The following is a 15,868-nucleotide window of genomic DNA, read 5'->3' as shown; positions in this document are numbered from 1 at the left end:
GCATCATTATTGTCTTCTTCCAGCACTTTTGGACAGGGGCTCGTGAAAAGCAGTACCACGTGTGCGTGGCCAAAATAGATGTTTAGAGCAGCTCTTGGAGCAAGCAAATATGCTTTTTGGAGCAGCTAAATGGAGCACAAAGCAGGACAGACGTTCTGAAACAGCTATGGAGCAGAAATGTTAATGTTTTATAGCAGAAATATCGACTTTTTGAAGAAACTTCAGAGCATGTGGTGAATTAAATCTCCAATAAGTCATAAAGGCCTTTCTACCCTTCTTGGCAGCAGAAATTGTGCTGCTTACAAACAGGCCCGCTGCGTTCTGAAGATGTTTTACTGCGGACTGACTGTAAACAACATGTCACCAGCGTGCAGTTTAAAGGCCCATTCACGATTAAGGATTGCAAAGGGTGTGCGATTAAGGAACCGCTCAGATTGACCGATGTTCACACTTGCAAAGGCAACCCGTGGGTCGCTTTCCCAAATTGGCCTCGTTCAGAACGAGACTTGTCGACCTTGACTGTTGTGTTCGGAGTTTAGCGGTGGGGCAGTTGCGCGTTCCTGCCGCGATGTGGTGCGAGTGTGCTCCAGACTAGTAACCAGGCGTGGGAGACTGGCGTCACACATATCAGCAGTGCAGTGGAATGCGGTGTGTGTTTTTCTTGAGTGTTGTCACGGCTGGGGCCGGACGAAGTTAAATAAAATGTTGTGAACCCGACGTAACATTGGCGACGAGGATGGGATGCTGGGTCGACGTCGTTTCTGCTGCGGCTAAGGGAAGTTGACATCGCGGACGCCCACCTGTGCAGCATGGCCGCCACCGCCAGCGAGGGCTACATTGAAGTTTTCGACTTGTCCCGCCCCGAGGACTGGGAAGATTATGCACAGCGTTTCGAGTTCTTCCTGGATGCGCAAGGTATAACAGACGGCGGGAAAAAGCGGTCCACGTTCCTTAGTCGTTGCGGCTCCGCCACTTTTCAGTTGGTGAAAGCGCTCGTCGCGCCGGCCCAGCTCGGAGATACCCCGTTCGAAACAATACTCGCCGTGCTCAGGGAGCACCTGGCCCCGAGGCCGCCGGAGCTCGCAAGGCGATACGAGTTCCACCGACGCGACCAGGCACAGGGAGAGCCGGTGGCCGCCTACCTTGCTGCCCTTCGAACCACGGCGCAGCATTGTAATTTCACCACCCTGGACATCGCGCTTCGAGACCGTTTTGTTTTCGGGTTGCGGAACGACAAGGTAAAGCGACAACTTTTGGCCAAGAAAGAAGTGACCCTCGCGAGTGCTGTGGAGGAGGCAACCGCTGCCGAGGCCATCGACCGGGAAGCTAACCGCGGCGTCCGTCCAGGTCTAACCACGCCGCGCATCGAGCCAGTACATCAGGGAACGAGCTCGGACGTCGATAATGAGCAAGACGCCACCGAAGATGTCTTGCGTCTACGGAACATTCCTGCCCAGCGGACGGACCCAGAAGGAACAGGGGGCGTCACCTGTGCTGGTTGCGGCGGCCCCCACGAACGTCGTCTGTGCTGTTTCAGGAACGCCCAGTGTAGGGGCTGCGGAAAAATTGGTCACATATTGAGGGTCTGCCGTTCGCGGAAGCCAAGGAACTACCGCCAGAACTCCGAGACTGACAGCAGGACGCCTCGCGCGAATATTTCCTACTGCGACGACCAAACTGCGACCGCTATACACGATGTGCCTGCACCCGCCCTGAAGAAGGTACATGTGGTGGTCGAAATTGAAGGTAATCCATGCCGAATGGAGGTGGATTCGGGGTCAACTTTTTCACTCGTATCTGAAGCCACAGCCAGGCGGATTTTCCCGAGCGGCCGTTTGCCATTGCTGAAACCACTGGATATCATGATGAAGGATTACCAGGCCAATCGCATAGCCGTGCATGGGTATGGCACGTTCAGAGTGAAGTTTAAGGATTTCGATGGCCTGTTACGCCTTATCATTGTCAAGGGTGAGCGTCCAAGTCTGCTTGGACTGGACTGGTTCCCAGCATTGGGTATCAACATTACAGGAGTGCAGCATATCAACCAGCCATTCCACTTGAGTGCTGACATATTCCAGGAGTTCAGTTCAGTGTTTGATGGAGCACTGGGGTGTTACAAAGGGCCACCTGTGCAGTTTGCACTCAATGCCAAGGTTGAGCCAATCCGACTGAGGGCACGCAGAGTACCTTTTGCACTTCGTCCAAAAATCGATGCAGAGCTGGACAAGCTCATTCAGCAAGGGGTCCTGGAGCCAGTTGATCATGCAAGATGGGAAACACCTATCGTCACTCCTTTGAAGGCTAATGGGGACATCCGTATCTGTGCAGACTACAAGTGCACAATAAACAAAGCATTGCAGCAACATGCATATCCAGTACCAGTGGTGAGCCATGTGCTGTCGTCCCTCTCCGGTGCAACTGTGTTTGCTAAACTCGATTTGGCTCAGGCTTACCAGCAACTGCCAGTGACCAAGGAAGCGGCGGAAGTGCAGACTATCGTAACTCACCGGGGAGCTTTCAGTGTCCACAGACTTCAATTTGGGGTCAGCACCGCACCCGGCATTTTCCAGAGTCTCATGGAAAACCTTCTACGGGGAGTGCCTGGGGTTGTTGCTTACTTTGATGATGTCATTGTTGCTGGAACCTCGGAAGAAGAGCTGCTCAGTCGTCTTCGTGAAGTTCTCAGAAGGTTCCAAGATGTGGGGCTTAAGGTCAAGAAAGAGAAATGCCAGCTTGGGGTGGCTGAAGTAGATTTTTTGGGGTTTAGAGTCGACGCCGAGGGAATTCATCCAATGCCGGAGAAGACTCAAGCGATTGTGAAGGCACCACGTCCTGCAGGCAAGACAGAGCTACAGGCATTCCTGGGGCTCCTCAACTTTTATCATGCATTTCTGCCCCATAAGGCAACTGTCGCAGAACCACTGCATCGGCTCTTGAACAAAAATGCGCCCTGGGTCTGGGGTCACACACAGCAGAGAGCGTTTGATAATGTGAAGCACCTCCTGTCATCCAACCAGGTCTTGGTGCATTTTGATGAGAACAAACCACTCATTCTGGCTTGTGATGCCTCACCATATGGAATAGGGGCTGTGCTAAGTCACAAAATGCCAGATGGCAGAGAAGCACCAATTGCATTCTACTCAAGGACGCTGTCTACTACTGAGCGGAATTATGCTCAGATTGATAAAGAGGCACTTGCAGTAGTTGCAGGCGTAAAAAAGTTCCACGACTATGTATATGGCCGGCCGTTTCAGATCCACACGGACCACAAGCCACTTCTGGGATTGTTTGCACCAGACCGCCAGACGCCGCAGATGTTGTCCCCTCGGATGCTGCGCTGGTCCATTTTTCTGAATGGGTACCAATACTCTCTCCTTCACCAGCCTGGAAAACAGCTGGGCCACGCGGACGGCCTCAGCAGAATTCCCCTGACAAACCAGCAACCCGAGGATCCGTCCCCAGCTGAGATCATTATGCTCTTGGACACTCTTCCAGAACCCCCACTCCATGCGGCTCACATTGCCACGTATTCTGCCAAGGACCGTATAATATCCCGTGTACTCAACTGGGCATGGAAGGGGTGGCCACCAAAGCATAGCATTAGTTCTGAGTTCACACCATTCGTGGTCAGGCAAAATGAACTATCGGCCCACAAGGGCTGTTTACTGTGGGGTGACCGTGTAGTTATTCCGCAGAAGTTACATTCCAGGATTCTTGAAGCCTTGCATGCCGGGCACCCAGGAATTGTTCGGATGAAGGCACTTGCCCGCAGTTATGTATGGTGGCCGGGAATCGATGCAGCTATTGAGGAATGGGTGCGACGATGCTCTCCATGTCAGGAGACACGGCCAGAGATGCCCAGAGCACCAGTCCATCCATGGGAGACGACGCGGACACCATGGTCCCGCCTACACATTGACTTTGCAGGGCCGTTCCAAGGACAGACGTTCTTGATCGTGGTGGACTCGTATTCAAAGTGGCTGGAGGTCATTCCAGTTTCATCGATGACATCACTCACTGTGATCAACGCTCTGCGGAAGCTGTTTGCAACACATGGCCTTCCAGCCACTATCGTGTCTGACAACGGGCCTCAGTTTACGTCTGCCGAGTTTCGGGGGTTTCTCGATGCCAACCTAATACGTCAGGTGACTTCTGCACCCTTTCACCCGTCCACAAATGGTCAAGCTGAAAGGATGGTGCGAACCACTAAAGAAGCACTGTCCCGCATTATTCAGGGGAATTGGTCACGGCGGCTAGCAGATTTCATGTTACAGCAACATGTAACCCCGCACACAGGCACAGGGCGATCACCAGCCGAACTTTTGATGGGCCGCCGGCTGTTAACCATGCTGGACCGGTTGCATCCGGACAGGGCCCCAGACAGGTCTTCCCAGCATACAGGAACGCTGCCGATGCCACGTTCATTCCAACCTGAAGACCCGGTGTTTGCACGCAACTATGGCCAGGGGCCTCCATGGGTCTCTGCTGTGGTAGCCCGAGCCACAGGCCCAATCTCCTACGAAGTTACGCTGCCAGATGGCCGAGTGTTGCGCCGGCATGTGGACCAGCTCCGTCGACGGGCCGCTACCCCTTGCATAGGTGAAGGACCAGTACCCACAGAACAGCAGCCAGAAGTCTGCCCCTCACAAGGAGGGCCACCGGAAGAAGCTTGTCCTATGCAGGGAACACCACCCGAAGTAGTGAGCAGCGAGCCACCTGAAGACCAACCAGTGGAGGAGCAGCCAACAGCTGAACCTTCCTCTGACGATACTGTCACACCACAAACAGTACCAATGGCTATGCCTCTACCACTGTCTTCAGGGGAGAAAAGTGACCCTGCTGAGCCACCAACCCTACGTCGCTCACTTCGAGCTCGGAAGGCTCCGTCCCATCTGCGGGACTTTGTGCTGGCTCTGGCCGACTGTTGAGTCCGAACTAAGGGTGGAGGAGTGTTGTGTTCGGAGTTTAGCGGTGGGGCAGTTGCGCGTTCCTGCCGCGGTGTGGTGCGAGTGTGCTCCAGACTAGTAACCAGGCGTGGGAGACTGGCGTCACACATATCAGCAGTGCAGTGGAATGCGGTGTGTGTTTTTCTTGAGTGTTGTCACGGCTGGGGCCGGACGAAGTTAAATAAAATGTTGTGAACCCGACGTAACATTGACTGCTCACCAAAACAGAAGCCGGATGTAAACCGAACTTCGATTCATATCAACTGTGTTGCTGATTGGTTGCCGATTTAAGACCAGGAAGGAAACGTTGAACATGTGCCTTTTTATATATGGGAGCGCTTGTTGCTAACAAACTAACTCTCAAAACGTAAAAATAATGTGCTTCAGATTGTATGCTTAAATAATACAGCATGAGCACATCTATTTTGGCTTTCTCGACAATCTTCAGTTCAGTTCAGTTCACTTTATTTCCTTTCAAGTGAAAGTGGAAGACGAGGCAAAAGGTGTGTAACCTGACAAGGCCTCGTCTCCCATGTGCAGCTCGCAACAGGCAACACGTTACGACGCATACAAAGGGAAATGTCCTGATTAACAATACAGCAAATTAAAAAAACAAAAATAGTTGCGCCGATGTGGCAGTGATTCGTTCCGCCATCGGACAACAATAAGTCCGCCTTGCGCGGCAACAGCCCATTATGTGGCCCTTTTTTTTTTTTTTCTTGAACCAACATGTTTGGTTCATGGCCCCTTTTCCCAAGCATTTCACCCCAGAAGAGCCGAGCACCAGGCCGGGGGAAATCTTGTACCCATTGGAAACCGGTGGGTACCCGGCGGTACTGGGGATCGAACCCCGTACCTCCCGAATGCGAGGCGGATGCTCTAGACGAAGCCCAAAACAAGTCCAAGGATCGCTAAGGTTGCACACTATAGTGAAGGCTTGCCAAAGTAAAAATAATATGCGAATGAAATATTTTTGCTGAAGAAAGAAAAAGGCTCTCAGTGACCACAATCCACGGCATGCATGCAAGAGTGCCGCAGTCACTATGAATAGCAGAAAACATGGGGATGATATCGTGTGACGTCAGCGCCCAAGGTTGCCAAACCATAAAGCTGCTTTCGCTATTAATAATAAAAATTCATTTTAAACTATCTACTGCACTGAAATCTCAAATTTCGAGGATTTATAATTAACGTGAACGGAGTGAAATGCAATAATCAGTTTATGCTCAAATTTTAGCTGTCATGCCCTTTAAGTGAATATAGTTCAAGCATATGGTACCAACATAAGAAACACTACAGAATTATATGAAAATGTCACTGAAATACAATTAACTACGAGCACGTGAATGAATTAAGCTGCCAAATTTGAAAATACACAAGATGCGGGCAGAGTCATTGAAGGGACACTAAAGAGAGAAAGGAAGTGGGTTTGCATCGATAGAATGCCAGTTCCTGATTACAAAAAGACCACTCTTACTGAAAACAGAGCTGTTATAAGGTAGTAAAGAAGAATAACAGAAATACAGGTATCGCCACCACAGCCAAACGGCCGAGGCTCGCAACAACAAATCACGTGACGCGCTAGGGATCCCGGAGGCTGACAAATGCGAATTACGTTGCATGTTTGAATGCGGTAGTACGTTTTTTCTCAAACATGATAACACGCTTTTATCATACGTAAGCGACGGCGAAAAGACAACGTAAACGTTGCAAGGCAAATACAAAAATATACTTGGAGGCGCCACAGGCGCCCACTTCAGTTTTGGTTATGTTTCGGCTCAGGCATTTCGTGCGCACTCGGATAGTTTGTTTGAACCTGCAGCGCCTCAATTACGAGCTTGGAGCAGCAGATGCGCCTTGATGGTTCCCATTTGAGCATTCGGAGGCACGAGCGAGCGAAATCCGCTACCGCCGACACACTCCTTCGTTCACACTTCTGCGCCAACAAATCGCCGCCGTTGCCGCTTCGACTGCGACCTGACCGCTTGACTGCAGCTACGTACGCCACGAAAAGCATACATATGCTAAGTACCGAAGGAAAAACGCATTATCATTCAATTGTTCACTAAATCATGGCACATCTGACCAACATATACTGCGTCAACAAGACCTTCAACGTGCTATTTGCAGGCGTCATAAACAAAAGGGGCATACTTGCTGCTCATACCAAGGAGAGCGTCGATATATTGCGCTCATCGCCCGGCGAAAAAAAGGGCCTCGGGTAAAATGTAAAAACTAAAAATAACGAAGCACCAGAAATACATTACAAAAGGTTAAAAAAAAAAAAAAAAACGGCAGAAGCGGTAAGACTCGAACTCGGCACTGCTTGCTCCGTAACATTCGGCGCTAACCGCTCGGCTACGCCGCGCCACAAGAACCTTCGAAATATTTCTAGTTTTTATGTCATGGCCCCATTTACAATAAAGTGTTTCTGCTGCCGGTCTAAAAATTACAACTTCTTGATCATCGGCGCATGCTGCCTGCTCTCACGTCTTGCAACTAATGTTCTGGATGCCTATGCGCACTATATTGTGCACTGGATCCATTTTAACATGTGGAATTTCACAGCGCTGGCAAATGTAGTGGCGCCGGCACTTCGGTCATGTTCTGCTACCGTGGACGTAATTTTCGCTGAACACGGAGCTGTAGCACAAACCTTGAAGGAAAAAAGTGCGACGAAGCTTCAAAACTGACAAGCGCAGCAGCGAGGACACTATTTTGCTGGTAACTAAATCTTATTTGTATGTAAACATGTCAGGAAGCGTTGCGATGACCGAGGGCTCGGTTTGTTTATACACAGTGCAAGAAGGAGCGCAAAAGCTTGAGAAACATGTAAAGTATTGTGCATTACAAGCGCTCTGTTTTTTTTTCTTCCTTTATGAGCCCATCGCTCGGTAAATTACTCTCTTTATCGTTTTATTTATTTCGGCTGAGGCCGTCATTGCGAGTACGCTGTTGCCAAGTTGGCCCTTGAGGGATGCGACGCCGCGGGCCGCGCCGGCTCGCTAGCTATCACGGAGTCTCCGCTTACGTCATAGCGTGCGTCACTCAACTCCAACTACGTAGTTGGAGGCCACAGTTTGAATTCCACCGGCGGGAACAAGAAAAAACCTCAACTTCTTATTGCAATATCTCAGCAATTATTTGATTTTTTGCTGCCGGATATACGGCGAGTGTCATCAAATGTAGTTTATTAGATTTTCATACCATCTTTGGCTGTCTTTAGAACATAATTTTTTCCATCTCCTCACCTTCAGGTGCATTATCTGCTCTGGTTTAGAGCTCTGCTCTTAGTTTAGTGACGTCACATAAAAACAGAGCCTCATCTGGACGTAGAACTTCTCTATGCGAAGAGTAATTTTTTTGTCATGGGCAGAATGTCCAGGCTCGGGAACCTCTGGGCTTTTCAAAAACATAGCAAAATTATGAATGCTGCTTGTCTTAATCTCAATTATTGAAATTAAATAATTTTAAAAAATCGAATTTTCCAGCGTGTTTACGAGCTTTGCAAGCTCTGCAGACGTATAAAGAAGACCTCGGTGGTCAAAATTTGAGATGAATTCGTTTTCTTTTTTTTTCACACACATAATTTGCTCAAAATTAGATACAGAATAAGTACTGCATTTTGATTTGTGCCAGAACTTTCGAGCCACATATCTTGCAATATACCGGGTGCGCGAGGCATTTGAGGATGCAATGTTGGCTTCAGGCAGAGAATATCTCCAGCAGATATATATATATTTTCACCAAACTGTTTATTTTCACATTACTCAATGAATGTGCCACTTGCAGCAATAACCAATTCAATTCAGCTTCGGAAATGGCTGCATGCACGGATCAGGTGGTTCTTAGAGGTACTGCCCATTGAGTTCGCAGTGGCGACCTTCAGAGATTTTTGTATTATGTGGCCTTCTGTCCGCTTCTCTCTCAACGATGCCGAGTGGATTCAAATCTGGACAACTAGGAGGCCACAAGTTGGAAGTGATGTGGTTATTGGAAGTTGTTGGCCAGCCACTCGTGGGTGACGCAGGCGGTGTGGGCGAGAGCCGAATGTTGCTGAAAGACACATTTTCCTTTCGAAACAGTATCAGTCCAGGCCTTCACAACGGTGGCAAGCACCTCTGCGTACTCGGCAGCATTAACGCGGAGTCCTTCTGCAAAACAGTGCGGCAGCATGACATCACCCTTGTTGCTGACGGCTGCTGACACCATCACAGACAGAATTTTTGTGTGCAATGCTGTCAGCACCTCATTAGCGCTTCAGTAAAGCCATCTTTCATTATGGCAATTAGCTTTTTGGTCTTGATCGAAGTTCTTTTTATCTGAAAGAAAAAAAAGCATTCCAGGCTCTTCAGCTTGCCTAGCAAGCGCTTGGACCAGAGCAGACTATTCTTCCGAGCTTTACCAGAAAAGAATTGCGCCCTCCTCATGAAACAGAAATGGTACCTCACGTCCTTGTGCACAGCAAGCCTGACAGCTGACTCTGCGACATCGAGCTCCTTTGCAATGGCCCGCATTGACTTCTCTGGGTTGTCACTCACGATGACTTGCAGCCTCTGAAGAAAATCAGGTGTTCTGACGACGTCTGACCGCTGAGTGTGCTTTTTCCTTTTCGCCACAGATGCCACGTCACCGTCACAGCACATCAGTTCTGTTCGCACCTTGTTAACGAAAGACTTTGCTACATTCAGAAAGTTGGCAATTTCCAAGTCGCTGTGGCGCGCGGCCAGCGCGATGAGGACTGCATGGTGTTTCATTTCCTGCGTCAACTTGTACGCTTCCATTATTCAACAAACTGCGCAGTATAAATGATAAGGGGTCAACCAACAAGAAGCCGCATGCCTAGATACATATGCTGAGCCTGCTGGTGTCTATGGCGATAAGGAGTAGTAACCTCAAATACCTCATGCACCCAGTGAGCTACGAGACTGCTATAACTGTGCCTAGTGACGGGCAATCAAAGTAGCTTCAACGTCCTCGAGCCTTCCCTCGTGAAGCAAGTGGTCAAATTCATCATTCGCAAAGAACACGCAGTGAGCAAAAAAAAAAAAAAAAAAAAAGAGAGAAATTACAGGTTCTCAATTTGTGTTTGAAGTTTTCAGGTGCAAGAAAAAGTAAGCCTGCAGCGATGGTATACTGGCTCCTAATCACAAAAACACCACTTTCGCTGAAAACAAGACTCTTATAAGGTAGAAAAAAGAGAACAGAAATGCAGGCATTGCAGAAATACAGAAATCGCAAATGCATGCACAATGACATGCAAGGGATCCCGGAGGCTGCCTAACATGTATTATTGTTGCATGTTTGAATTGTTAACTTTTGTTTCAAAAATGGCAAAAAGACAGGCTAAATATTGGAAGCAAAAAAAAAATTTGCGCTTGGCAGTGCCACAGGCAGTCAGTTTCGTTTTGGTATGTTTTGGTTCTTTGAAGTCACAGCAGTGTGGAGCAGCAGAGTTTTCCTCTGATGAAGTTCATGCCTCAGTAAGCGCTTCTCTATTGAAAAATCTGGGATGAAATGCACACAGGATTAAGTTACAACTTACTGGGCAGAATAAACCTGCACAGACCCGAGTGGAGCTGGGAAAGAAAAGAAAGGCTGGAAAAAGTAAGATTTAAAATGGCATGGGTGCTAAGGAAAAAAAAAAAAAAAAAAGCGACAAAAAATAAATAAATAAAAAAAAACAGCCTCGTACGGGATTTAATCCTAAGTCCTTTGGAGTTTTAACTGAATGTCTTAGCCATTGCACCACACGAACAGCTGAGACCTCTCGCACTACATTACTTGTGTAGTGCACTTGCATTTTTTACACATATTTTTCACTCACCGCTAAACAATTGCATCCCAAGTGTGCTGAATGCTTTTGCTGGCTGTTGATAGTGTCACCGATGTCTCATATCTATGATAAGCATAGGAGTCTGCCAAACTATCTCGTAATATTTCTATTTCTCTATTTTCTGCTGTCCCAGCGTGCATGCACAGACCTTACTGGCACATCAGTTTGCCATCTGCAGGGCAGCGACACTAGAGTACACCACATAAGGTATTTTTCCCAAGTCTAAATCCCTTGGAAGGAAAAAAGACCTCTTCAACTTCAAATCGAAATATCTGGGCAATAAATGTTTCTTGCTGCCGGACAAGCGACAAAAAAGTCATGAAACACTGCACTATTGGATTCTGGCAACAAAAAAATATTCTGATGGGTCCCATACTGCAGAAAATCTGGCATCCATGAAAAATTATGGGCATGTATCTGGCAAGTGGCAGGAAGGTGACGCAGCACTGCAATGACTGTCCGTCAGGTTGTGTGACAACACAAGGCCACATGATATGACCAAGTCAGCAGGTGCTGCTACACAGGGTGCTTTTCATGGTATCAAGTTAAAAAGGAAAACAAAGAGAACATCGCTTGGAGCAATTACGCGCCACTATTTGTCTCTTGCAGGTGTATCCGTGACAAAGGTTTGTGCATGCAGGGCTACCTGGAATCACTTGAGGCAAATCCTTGAAAGCCTTTGTTATGAAATATTAAAAATTGTGGAGGTTCAGCTCTCTTTGAACCAAGTCAAGAGCATTAGCCATCGGCCGGTGCCGCATTTGTAGCTGCCGCTTCAGTCTTGGCTTGATTCCGCATTTGGTAAGCTCAGCAATAGGCTAGTCTGGCTTCTCGTTCGATGTCTTGGCAACCTGTCTGGCATGGTTGCAGTCTCTGTCACAAGCACAAGTGGATTCCTCTACACCACACTGCCTCCTTTTGTCATACCGCCTGGTGAATTTGCCCAACACTATGCTCGCGGTCTCGACTGCACTTACCCAGAAATGTTTTAAAGCAACGAACAGAATATGGGTGCACAAAACACAGACAACAGAACATGTTGGTGCCGCTGCAAATGAATGAACAACGAAATAGCTATTAGAAATGACAGCAGTGCCTACTCTGCTGGCAGAAATCTTGAGCAAAAATTTCTCATCAATTGGCCCTAATTGGCTATACAAGGCCATGCGACATTTTCCCATGAAAATAGCAGTGACTGAAATTTTTCATACTTTCACAATCATCTTTTAGCAAATAATGACCTCCTTTTGTTTCGCACTACATGCGCCATAGTGTCAGCAAATAAATTGCAATGCTGTTTGTACAGCAAGCGACTGCAGGCAAGGGACACGTCTGGGTGATATTTTTGAGGTAGTCGTGTAAGCAAGTTTCCAGGGCAAAAAAATTATGGCATGTAATTTCTTCCTAACAAAGATTACCAAAGTACTGCCTGCTGAGAACTTATTCTCGGCAAATAATTTCAACAGTATATGGAGCACAGCATGAATTCAGGCAGCCCAAAAACCTGGGCCGGGCTGGAAAATTGCCGTTTTTATGGGCCTGGACCTGGCTCGGGCTTGACATGCAGGCCTGGGCTTGCAGCTTGCAGTGGCGGAACCAGGCCAGGCTGGGTAAAGCTGTGTATGGCTTCTTTTGGAGATGATGGAATTCCAGCACTAAAATCATTCCAGTGGTTTATGAATAAACCACTACTAGTACATATGTTGACAGAGAATGAGAGAAAGCTAATTTGTAAACAGAGTTTAATCAGTGCCCATCTGTGTTTTGTCCAAGTAATTTAGTATGAACATGCCGAGCTGCATTCAATGACACAAGTGAAAAAAGTTAAAAAGAAAAGGCTCAAAACTCGATAGCGAACTGTACTACAATGGAGGTGTTATGAAGTGCTGTGACCTGTCATGCATGACACAGCCCGTTTGCATAAGCACGTCAGGCCGCGGAAAGTCAGCGGCACTTCCGTCCCGTCTAATTCTCGCAAGCGGGGGCGAAAGGAGGAAAGAAAAAGCTGGGAGGAGGACTTCTCCCTCGCGCCTAAATTTTCCCCTCGCACTGCAGCCGCCGACTGCGCTGCGTGGCTTGCTTCGTCCTCGCGTGAACTGCTGCAGCCGTTACGACTCCGCTCGTTTTGAATGCGAGCGAGTTGCGATTTTTCGTCGCGGTTCTTTTACTCTGTGCATCTCATTCCTGCTGGCTCTTCGCCCCTTCGTGAGACGAGAGACTTGTCTGCGTGCACCTCCAGTTCCGTGGACCCATCTCGTCTGCTGATTGTGCTGGCCATTACAGTCGGCGATATCCGCTGTGTTTCGTGTTGAACTTGTTACCTTCATGTACTGTGGAGAGACGTGCGTTTCGAAGAAGACTGTTCTTCCAGGAAGGGTAGTGTAAATTTTTAATCATGCATTTTGGTTATGTATAGCACAGTGACATGTGATTACTTGCATCAAATACCAAACTAGGTAACTAGAACGCAGGTATTTGCTCATGTTTATACATTGCTTTGATGGTATGGAATGCGTAGAATGAATATGTGCATCATTTATTTAATTTCATATCAACTGTACACATGCTGACAGAAGCAGTGCCGGCAAACTGGGTTCTTTTGTAGTGATAAAGCAAGCGTGCAAGATTACAATGTTAGCGTAGAACACAGAACACTACTGTAAACTGTTAGCTATGTAAAGTGCGTGTGTCTGAGGGATACCTTGTCGCATCTTTTAATTTTCTGTTTCACGTGCAGTTAATAAAAAAGAGAAACGATACCTGCTGTTCTCTGCGCTATTTCTTGCTGCGGTCGGGTACGCTTGCTCGCGAGCGCCTGCGCCCTCGAGAGCGCTATGCTTGTGGTTTTTCTTTCCATCACACTGTTCCTGCCGCGAGCCGGTCGCGCCGTGGCAGAACGATGATGCGGTAGAAAATCCACGGGCAGAGCGTTTTCCCGGGCGCACGTGACCCGCGCTGCTTGAAGCAACCTACCCACACCCCCTTCAGCGCACCGTTTTTTTGGACCAGTCCGCTATACGGCCTCCCCCGTCAAGTCCATTTTTTACGCGCCCCCTCCCGCTATAATCCTATAATGGGGAGTTTGGCGCTAGCGTCTGTAATTCGTGGCCGCTGGGAGGTATAGGGAGTTTCACACCCCTGAGCACGTGCCTACTGAAGTACTCAACACCATCAACTTAGGATTTCTCAGCAATCAGTGAGCAAGAGGGTAGCTTCTAACCTTTGTGTTACCGCTAACGGCTGGACATTTGAAGCCTCATAACAGCCCCTGGACAAGGACCTTCAATTGACTGCTTGGCAGGCAGCCATCTGTTCATAAAAATTCTGACTGTCTGCTTTGCTCCCCCCCCCCAAAAGAATGTCTCTATGCTACAGTAAATGCTGTAGGATAAGAGCTTATTGCGTTAGGAATCTTTACGTATCCAATAACATATACATGCACAATGAACAGACAATACCGCTTTTCGTCTCCACAGAGATGTGGTAATGTGGCAGTGATTTCTTCAATGAATATGTAAATTTCGTTTTTTTTCTGCCCTTGCCCACACATGTTCCTGGGGCAAAGTTGCCAGGGGCAGTCTTTTTGTAGGTGATTAAGCAAAGAACTTGCACCAAGAGCCAATTGCTTATAAGGAGTCATAGTTAAAATGCCCGTAATCCATACCTTTTAAATGTACATTGTGCTAGATAGCTTTACATCAAATGTCTTATCAAAATATTCTTCACCAAGCCTTTGCTTCTGTCGGTGCTTTAACTGTGCCCTTCTCTACCAAGAATATTTTGCAAGGTTTGTCTCTCATCTTGATTTATTGTTATGTGCTAGTTAAGCAATTTTTAAGGCATCTGCTCAGACTTACTTTGCAGTTTTGGCACGGGCCGTCGTGGAAGCGCAGGCCGGGTCCGGGACATGTAATCATTGCCGATGGGCTTGGAACCATGGGCCCGGGATGGTCTTCAAACGTGGGCCAGGGAAGGGGCTGGAAAATCCAACCCGTGCAGGGCTCTAGTAAGGAGTGTAAGAAACTAAAGGTACAGGAAAAAAAAAATCACACACACATAAGGGGAGTTCAGTAGCGAGTTCATTACTTTGCAGCACCGCTACGTGGTCTCCGTGCTACAATGGAGTTGTCTAAACGGTATTTACGTTATCATTTCTGTTGTCTCAACAGAGCTTATCCTTTTGTCGTACCCGACGCAAACTAGGTAAAATTTCATCAAGGGTACGCAGAATATCATACATATAGCTGCCGCTTTTGGCTGTAAAAGGTTCAGTGCTAGTTTCGAGCTTTTGGTGCTCAATATGTATCACTAGTTTCAAGCTAGTGATGCTCGAGCGATATCATAGGCAAGTATTTCACCCGGATGTGATCAAAACGAACAGCGTATGGAGAAGCTGGGCCAAGAACGAAAAAAGCATAAAATTAGCTTCGTCGCCCTAAGCAGCTAATCACTGACAAGTGCCGTGAGTATCTGGTTGATAGAAGACAAAGCATCAAGCGCCAGTTAGCAGCATCATAAGACAGTGCAGTGCTCGCCTTCAACCGTGCTAAATTGGCGCGTGCTGTAAGTGCATACCTTGGCACAAATCCCTGCAGTATGTGACAAATAAGAGCGGTAAGCGGACAGCATATAATCACGAACATTGTACGCAAATGGGGCAGCTAAAATTTGAACATGGCGGCACCTTCATTGGCATGCTTTGTCTACAACTAAACAAATCTTTTCACAGACCGGGCACTAACCTTTCTGTACCGAAGCCGCAGCAGATGTGCCAGGGTTGTTCATGGCGCGCACACCAGTCAGTTCGATCGCACCCGTCCGTGCCTCGTTTACTACAACAAAAGCCACGGCACCAAACCGCCGCCGCGGCACCGGCGGCAACCTCAGGCAGGGCGGTTGGCGGGCGATGAGCGGTGGCCCGCCGGCACGCCGTGCCCCCAACTAGGGACAATCCGACCTAGGGATTGCTAGGGATTCAGGGCGGCTGTCCAGCAAAAATCCAGGCAACACTGGCATTATTCATGGCGGGTTTTAGCCGCTCCCCTGGCGACGGAGTGCTCCGCACGCGCGTATGGCGCGCAAAATT

At 48.1% G+C, this 15,868-nt stretch overlaps 1 protein-coding gene and 1 long non-coding RNA gene across 9 annotated transcripts in view; one reads left to right on the top strand and one right to left on the bottom strand.

Annotated features, from left to right (window-relative positions):
* LOC146171905 (uncharacterized) overlaps positions 1–15,848 on the bottom strand; it is a 263,996-nt gene extending 248,148 nt beyond the window's left edge. Inside the window, exons 1-3 of one of the 6 annotated variants that reach the window (XR_014702655.1) lie at positions 15,525–15,840; positions 14,640–14,805; positions 7,253–9,100 (exon numbers count right to left, since the gene is read on the bottom strand). This is a non-coding gene — a long non-coding RNA (uncharacterized LOC146171905). Of the gene's footprint in view, positions 1–7,252; positions 9,101–10,028; positions 12,438–14,639; positions 14,806–15,524 lie in introns of those variants that run through there. The other 5 variants (XR_014702660.1, XR_014702654.1, XR_014702653.1 and 2 more) reach the window with 5 other exon arrangements.
* LOC146171902 (isoaspartyl peptidase/L-asparaginase) overlaps positions 1–15,868 on the top strand; it is a 290,995-nt gene that overhangs the window by 60,721 nt on the left and 214,406 nt on the right. The gene's annotated exons all lie outside the window — the stretch shown is intronic.

The sequence above is a fragment of the Amblyomma maculatum genome, unplaced genomic scaffold, assembly GCF_055883805.1.
Source record: "Amblyomma maculatum isolate TAMU_Amacu unplaced genomic scaffold, ASM5588380v1 scaffold_15, whole genome shotgun sequence".
Taxonomy (NCBI): Eukaryota; Metazoa; Arthropoda; class Arachnida; order Ixodida; family Ixodidae; genus Amblyomma; species Amblyomma maculatum.
Note: the sequence above shows the minus strand (reverse complement) of the source record. Positions and strands in the feature narration are given on the sequence as shown.